We start from the raw sequence: 8,515 nt of genomic DNA, 5'->3' as shown, positions 1-8,515 counted from the left end.
ACATGATATTAAATTTATAGCAAAAAACATTAACCACCAAACTACAAATACCCTGTTTAAAACCACTACAAAGGACCATTGCACACCCATACATACTTGGTTTGTTAATATCCTAATTTATTTTTAATAAAATAAACACATATGCATAAAATAAGCACTCCGCAACACAACAGTAAAACATTTGCAAGCAAACAAACGCACATTTTTATGCAATATACTGCAATAAAAACTCACTTTGAAATGTGTGAGGTAACCCATCCACCTTGCTTGCAACACGTCCAAACAGCATTTGGCATCATACACCCACTCACACAGGCTGCAATCCAGCCTTTTAAATAGGCTGTACAACAATTACTGGAAGTATTAGCATAATTAACACCTGTGCGAATTACCGCACTGGAAACCACACGCAGCTATAAATCACTAGACACCTGTGCAAACACACATGCCACCAGCAACATGGCTACTCGTGAGCAGATGGCAGCAGAGATGGACCAGGTGCAGCAGCAGATGTCCGCTTTGACACATAGGCGCCTAGCGCTGCGGAGAGATGCTGGAAGCTGCAAGTGCAGATTTACAAAGAGCAGGGCCCAGTACTGTACAAACTCCATCTTCTGATACTCAGGAGTTAGGAGTGAATCCCCTGCCAGACATTGATACTGGGAAAATTGAGGGAGATTCCGGACTACCATCTCAAACACAAAGTACACAAGCAGCTAGTGAAGAGGAAGATGGTGAGGAGGGACAGGACGATAGCTCACAGGCTACACCCCCCCCCAAAAAAAGACAGCCCGCCTTCACTAAGAGGGAGTTACGTGTTTTGGTCACACAGGCCATGGAAAAAATTCATCGAGGCCCCAAAAACATGAGTGCTGCATCCAAAGATCGAATCTGGAGGGACATCACTGATTCTGGTAATGAAGTCGGCTCAATAGTCCGCACATCACAGGAAGTTAGAAGACAGTAAGTGTATATTGACACACCATTTTCTGAGCCAAGTATTATTAAAAACTTAGCTAGATGTGATGTTGCCTATAGCAACCAAATACATAACATGTGTACTATCAATTCTAGCAGGTATTCATAACTTTTCTGTACTTTGCCCCTATTTTTCATCACATATGTAGTTGGGCCGACTTCAAATCCCGCCTGAAGGGCAAGAGGTCTGCGGAGTGGAATGCCTCAAGGGCAACAGGGGGAGGTCCAGCTGCCACTGTGGAGTACACAGATCTTGAGGAGATGGCGATGGACTATGTGAGTTACGAGGAGTGGGTTGGGGTGTCTCATATGGACACGGACCTGCCTGAAATACTGAATGCACAGGACTTGCCAGGTAAGTTTACACACATATTCCTAAACAACTAATTTAGTGGTTCTAAAAGTCTCATGTTGTTTTTTTCTACTCTTTTTCCACTCATTCTTATATTTGCTTTGAACATAACACAGCACAGGTTGGTGAGCAGGTAGAGTCAGAGGAGGGTTATGTGGATGAGGTGGGGGGACCTAGTGTCTCTGGCACTGTGGGACCACAGATTCCATCCGTCCAGATTCCAACTGCCCCCCCCCCCCCCGTCCCAACCCAACCCTCTGCTATCCCGGACATCCTGTCTCAAATTGCAAGGTATGGTGAGAGCCTGAATGCTTTTCAAGACAGGATGATCTGGGAGGTAAGCCAGATACCTGTCCGGCTCACTGAGCACAGAACCAGTGTGGAGCAAGGTGTAGCTCAACTCTGCCAAGGTCTGGCAGAGATCAGGCAGGGCCAAGAGCAACTCGCCTCCTCCTTCCAACAAATTGCAAATTCCATTCTGCAAGGGCTCCAGGACATCGCTGTCTCCCTTGCCCACAGTGGCAGAGAGCCAGCCACATCTGCTCCCTCCCCTCCCTCTGCCCACGAAGAACATCCCACTGGGCAGAGCCCTCGAAGGTCGCTTCGCAGACCGAGCCGTGAAGAACTACATCAGGCGGGTAAAAAGAAAAGAAAGTGATGTCTCTCCAAATGGGCAGCACCCATGTTTTACATGTTGCCTCGATGTTTTTTTTTTTTTAGGCTTGTGTGGCCAGAATGTACAACTCCCTCAAAGTGAAAGGGTATATTTGTGTTTATTTAAATTGTAGCCTGTGAGTTATTTTCGTCTACACCTGAGCCATCTTCCTCTTCCTAGCGTGCTGTGTATGGTTGTGTTTGTGTGTTGTTTCCAGAATCGACCTCAGTTCCCCTAAAAGTTTTGTCTGGTTGGGGGTTCACAACATATACTTAGTAAAGATTAAACATCATATTTTGTCAGAAGATGGTGTTACCATAGTACTGGGTTCTGCTCTGTGAATTTTGCCACTGGCATCTGCTTGTTGCTATGTCCATCTTTGTATGTGATGCTCATTTGTAGCCATGTTGTGTTTCTGATTTACTTTATTTTTTGAAGTAAAAAAATCTTGATTACAAAATAGTTTGTGTGTTTTATTAAAGGTTATGCACTATGGAAAACTGTGCCCTGTAAACTTTAACATGGCATATTGGTGGTCATTCCGAGTTGTTCGCTCGGTAATTTTCTTCGCATCGCAGCGATTTTCCGCTAATTGCACATGCGCAATGTTCGCACTGCGACTGCGCCAAGTAAATTTGCTATGCAGTTAGGAATTTTACTCACGGCATTACGAGGTTTTTTCTTCGTTCTGGTGATCGTAATGTGATTGACAGGAAGTGGGTGTTTCTGGGCGGAAACTGGCCGTTTTATGGGTGTGTGTGAAAAAACGCTGCCGTTTCTGGGAAAAACGCGGGAGTGTCTGAAGAAACGGGGGAGTGTCTGGGCGAACGCTGGGAGTGTTTGTGACGTCAAACCAGGAACGAAACTGACTGAACTGATCGCAGTTGCCGAGTAAGTGTGGAGCTACTCAGAAACTGCTAAGAAGTGTCTATTCGCAATTCTGCTAATCTTTCGTTCGCAATTTTACTATGCTAAGATTCACTCCCAGTAGGCGGCGGCTTAGCGTGTGCAAAGCTGCTAAAAGCAGCTTGCGAGCGAACAACTCGGAATGAGGGCCATAGACATTTGTGGAACAAGGGAACAATAACAATATTCATACAAACATTGCATATTATAATTTTAAAAATGTATGCCTTGCACAACACTTAACTGGGCATATAAAAAAAATAAAAAAAATAGGACCTTGGGTTACTAGGGGCAACATGGCATAATATTAGATATGGACACATATTCCCACCAAATTAAAAATAAATTGTATTAAGTAACATTAAGTGTAGGCTGCATTATGTTGTTCATGTTATTTGGTATGTACAAAGGAATAGGTCTATGTCGAGAAGATTTAGCTGATGTAGTTTATAAGTTGGTTTATTCACACTTGATTACATTTGATAGTATTAAAGAAATAATTACAACATGCATTAAACATCTTAGTGATAATTGGTGGACCCCTTTCTTTGAAAGTAAAGCATTCATAACCATAACCAGAAATAACGACACTGAGACTTGAATTTGGCAGAAAATTGCTAGCTATTTATTTGTCCCTAACCATTGGGAAACCTGTAATAAAAGAGATTAATTTAATATGCCGCTCCAGCTGGCATATGGTGGCGGCCCAAAAGAACGGCTCCTTAATCTAACTTAACTTAAATAACTAAATCCTATAAATTTACCAAAAGCTTACCATAAACCGGTAATAGGTGACAACTCAACCCCCACAGTGACTACCCACCGCTCCTGGGTGCCCTGCCGCTGCCTTCCCGGATGGGTGGTCAAGCGGCCATAAGTCGATGGAGGTGAGTGCACCTAAACCAACAACAAACTGTAAAACACTACAGTTTTCTCTACCATACGAAACTGCCGTTCTTTTCCGCCAACAGCGAAAGACTCATCCCCAAGATCTTTCGCACCGCCACCATAAACCTACCCTAACTCCTGCAAAGCGAAACCTAGATCCTCCAGAAAAAACATCATCCCCTCATCGGATAGATGTACTCCATCGCGCCGGAAAAGGTGGCTGTCTCTGAACCGTATCCTCGGGTGGCGAACCACCCCCCCACCGTGGGACAGCACCCACTTTGCCACAGCTCCGTTCACCTTTTTCCGGGCCTCATCAATCCGGCGACCATCCGCCACACCCCTCCAACACAATCTCGGCACCATCATGGAAAAAACCAACACACAGTTGGTCCATTGCGCGGTCACACTTGCCAGATCCTGTATCATGGCCCACCGCAGCTCCAAGGATGTCCTCTTCCCCAAGTCGTTGCCACCTAGATGGACAACCAAAACCCTAGGGACTCCATGCTCTCTGGCCTGACTCACTAACTTACTCCTCAGCTCACCCCACATCATTCCTCGCCAGCCGAGCCATCTGACACCCTGAGATCCAAACAATGCCTGAGACCCTTCCGAGGCCACAAACCTGGCCGCCCAGTAAATGTAAGAGTGGCCAACCACCCAAATGGGCAAACAGTCTTCGAACCATCCTGAAGGGAAAAAAGAGGGGTAGAATTGATTACTAAGAGGCTTATTTAATGTTTATACTGAAGGATCTGCCAAAAAGAAAAACTGTAGATCTCGCCATTGCAGCAGTCACGGCCTAGCCGACTGCACCATGTTTCGTTGCCAATTTTAAAACGCAATTAAAGACACGAAAGGGAAAATCAAATAAAACAAACGAAATAAAAAAGGGGGGGGGGGTATAAAAAGGGAAACACATGTAATAACTCAGCTGGAGGTGAACGTAAAGACCTGCTGAGGGACTCTGATTAGACCAAATTAGCCGAATTATAGATTAGAATTCAGTCCGTCAAGTCAGGCAAAAAATCGCAAATAACTCCAGACCCCCGTTGCCGGCTCATGCCAGCAAAGGCGAGTAGCTAATCCCCGAGTAGGATAACAAAACGGGGGAAACAAACATTAACAAACGCACAAAGTCATGAAAACACAGAACTGAAACAGCATAACAAATTGCAATTAACAATGCCCCCAGCGCCGGGTGCCCTCTCAAGTGACAGGGCGAATATATCGCTTATAACTGGACGACTTCCATCGCCCTACCGCCTGGATCTCAGTTCTGGAGAAACCCGCCGCAGCTGCCGACGTCGCCGCGCCTATCCGAAAGGAATGGGTACCGAAAGCAGCAGGCGAGAGGCCCAAGCCCGTCAGACAGCGACCCAGCATCCACCGGAACTGGTATTTTGTGACTGGCAGCCCGTCATAGTGCAATAGCCATGACCCCTCCTTAGCGGGTCGTACTCCCAGATATTGCATTGCCAGACCCACTGGGCAGACGCTTACCTCTAGCGCCGGAACCATCGTAACCCAGCGCCCTCTGCCCACTTGATCCGTCTTGGATCGCCGCAATCTGCACAGCAAGGACCTCTCACCCACTACTACGTCCCCGACCAGCATGCGCGATTCCGACCTCTTGGAAGGCGCTACCAATTCCGAAACTCGAAAAGCCCCGTGGTAAGCCATCGAGAAAGCTAAACGGAACAAAAGCGCCTCAAACCTAGACGACGCTATTCGCCCCACCGCCTCGATGACGGCCGGCAACAAAGCCGCATCGATGGGCCGCCTCTTATCCGGCGGCGTCGGCGCAACTCGCGCCCAACCTTTCATAGCCTTCCGTAGAACCTCGCTTTTCGTTACATCCGGGACGCCTCGCAGCTTGCAGAAGAATGAGACGCCCGCCAAGTATCGGGACACCACCGCTCGTGACCTACCGGAAACGTAGAGCTGCCACATAAAAGAAAGCATCAGCCGATGCTTGCTCTTACCTTGGTGTTGACGACTCTGGACAAACTCCTCCCACACGCTCCACGCTTGCCCGTACGCCTCGAGCGTGGCCGGCGCTACTGACCGCAACGCTAGACCTTCCAATCCGGCCCGATCACCTGCCAAACATAATCAGGACAGTGAAAACCCTGCTTTTCGGCTTCGGGTGCCAAAACCCAAAACCTCTCCCACTGTCCCCGCGACAATGCAACTGCGATTTCGTTTTCCAAGCCGGGAACATGCTGCGCCCGGAACCATAGATTCCTACGCAAGCATGTCAAAAGCAAATGCCCGAGCACCCTCAGAACCACTAGCGATTTTGCCCTCTGGTTATTAATCGCATGCACTACGCCCAGATTGTCGCATCTAAACACTATGCTGCGATTAGCCAACCGGTCTCCCCAAACTTCCAGGGCTACCATAATGGGAAACAGCTCCAGTAACAACAGATCCCTCGTAAAACCCTCGCTATGCCAGCTTTCCGGCCAAGATGCCACACACCACGATCCCTCCAAAAAACAACCAAATCCATAGGCACCTGCGGCATCGGTAAACAGCTGCAACCGGTCGTTGTCTACAGCTGGCGCTTGCCATATGCTCACACCGTTGAAATCCTCCAGGAACGAAGCCCATACGGCCAGATCCCTTTTTAATTCGGAGGACAATCGAACGAAATGATGAGGCCTGGCACACCCCGCCGTTGCCCTTTCGAGCTTCCGGCAGAAAACCCTGCCCATCGGGATTACCCGACAAGCAAAGTTAAGAATGCCTAGCAAGGACTGCGCCTGCCGCAGCGTGACCTTACGCGAGCCTTTGAACCGACAAATGGTTTCGCGGAGCTTCGACACTTTGTCCTGAGGCAAACGACACTCCCCCGCCACTGTGTCGATTTCAATCCCCAAGAACGATAGACAGGAGTCAGGACCCTCCGTTCTGTCCTCGGCTACAGGAACACCGAAGTGGTGAAAGAGAGCCTGTGTGCTAAACAACAAATCCGCGCACCTCGTGTCGTTCGCCGGACCTGCGCATAGGAAGTCGTCGAGGTAATGTGCCACCCCGTGGCCGCCTGACGCCGACTCCACACACCAATGAAGAAAAGTGCTAAAGCGCTCGAAAAATGAGCATGAAACGGAACATCCCATCGGCAGACATTTGTCGATGAAATACTCCGTCCCAATCCGGAAACCCATGAAGCGGAATGAGTCAGGATGTAATGGCAATAATCGAAAGGCTGACTCAACATCGATCTTAGCCATGAGGGCCCCGCTCCCGTAGCTGCGGACCATCTCTAGCGCCTCGTCAAATGACTGATACACCACCGAGCAAAAAGCCGGTGGTATTGCGTCGTTGACCGAAGCCCCCGGCGGGTAAGACAGATGCTGTATGAGCCGAAAAGCGCCCGGGGTCTTCTTTGGAACCACCCCGACCGGGGAGATGACTAAGTCCTCCACCGGGGGTGATCTAAAAGGCCCCCCCATCCTGCCCAACCTGACCTCCTTATCTACTTTCTCCCGCAGGACGGTCGGCAATGCCCGTGCAGACTGGAGGTTTCTCTGCGCCCGCACTGATACCTCGCTTGCAACAGGCAAGCGGAAACCAAACTTGAAACCGTCTAACAAAAACTTTGCATCCGTCCTATTTGGATACATATAAAGCCACTTTCCCATCGTTTCCAACTTAACTGGCGTTGGGGCTCTGCTGAGCGGTCCCGCTCGCGGCCTGTTTCGAGTACGCCTGCTTTCCTTTGCTTCCCTGTCGCCCCCCTTTAAAACAAGAGGAGGCTGGGTGGGCTCCCCCACAATGGTTGCAGGAGTGACGAAACCGACACTGCTTGCCATATGAACATGCTCCGCTATTAAACGCGAAGCATTTCCCCCTAGCAGCAGACCGTCCGCCCCCGCGAGCGGCCGATACGCTTGCCCTGGCCATTCCTACGTCCGTCGACGCCCCCTGGGCTGATGACCCCGCGCGACGCATACCTGCTCCCTGTTTCTGGGGCTCCACCTCTTGTTGCGATGCCCGGGTCACTTTAAGCCAGACCTCCACATCTTTAAAACCAAAATCCATGACCCGCAGCCCGTCCTGTTTCTCCCGAAACTCTTGGTCATATTGCCGCCATTCCGATCCCGCGGACGTGCGCTGCATGTCATGTACGAGATGCAGATACCGGATAATATTCATATGTTCTTCCGGCCTATCCTCCAAATAGCATGCCGCAAACACCCAAAAACCGGCCAGCCAATTATCAAAAGACCGGAAAGCTTCTGTCCCCATGCCCGTCTTAGCGGCCGCCGCTTTGTAGTCCCTTTTCATGGCCCTAGTTAAGACGAACAGGTCTACGAGGTCACCCCTACGTATCTTCCTGCGGCAGCTATCACGCAGCCCCCTCATGACTGCGGTGTACTCGCAGCGCACTACCCCCGGCAGATCGCGCCGCTTTTTTGCCCTACGCTCCTCTACACTCATTCGCCTGCGTCGCTTGCGCCTCTTCTGCTTCTTCGCCGCCCTTTTGGCAAGTTTCTCGGCCTCCCTCCTTGCCCTAACGGTACTATCCGCGTCGGACGCTTGCGACACCAAAGAGGAGGATGAGGAGGAGGATGAAGAGCTACGCGAACTCGAGCTCGCGGTGGAATTTGAAACAGACTGCACCAACTCACCGGATGCCGTCGACCTCTCCGACTCGGATTGCTCGTCGTCTTCATTCCACTCTTCGTCCACTGCGAAGTCCACCGAGTCCCCTTCACCTTGGT

Source organism: Pseudophryne corroboree, chromosome 4, assembly GCF_028390025.1.
Source record: "Pseudophryne corroboree isolate aPseCor3 chromosome 4, aPseCor3.hap2, whole genome shotgun sequence".
In the NCBI taxonomy this organism is placed as follows: domain Eukaryota; kingdom Metazoa; phylum Chordata; class Amphibia; order Anura; family Myobatrachidae; genus Pseudophryne; species Pseudophryne corroboree.
This window is presented reverse-complemented; position numbering follows the sequence as displayed.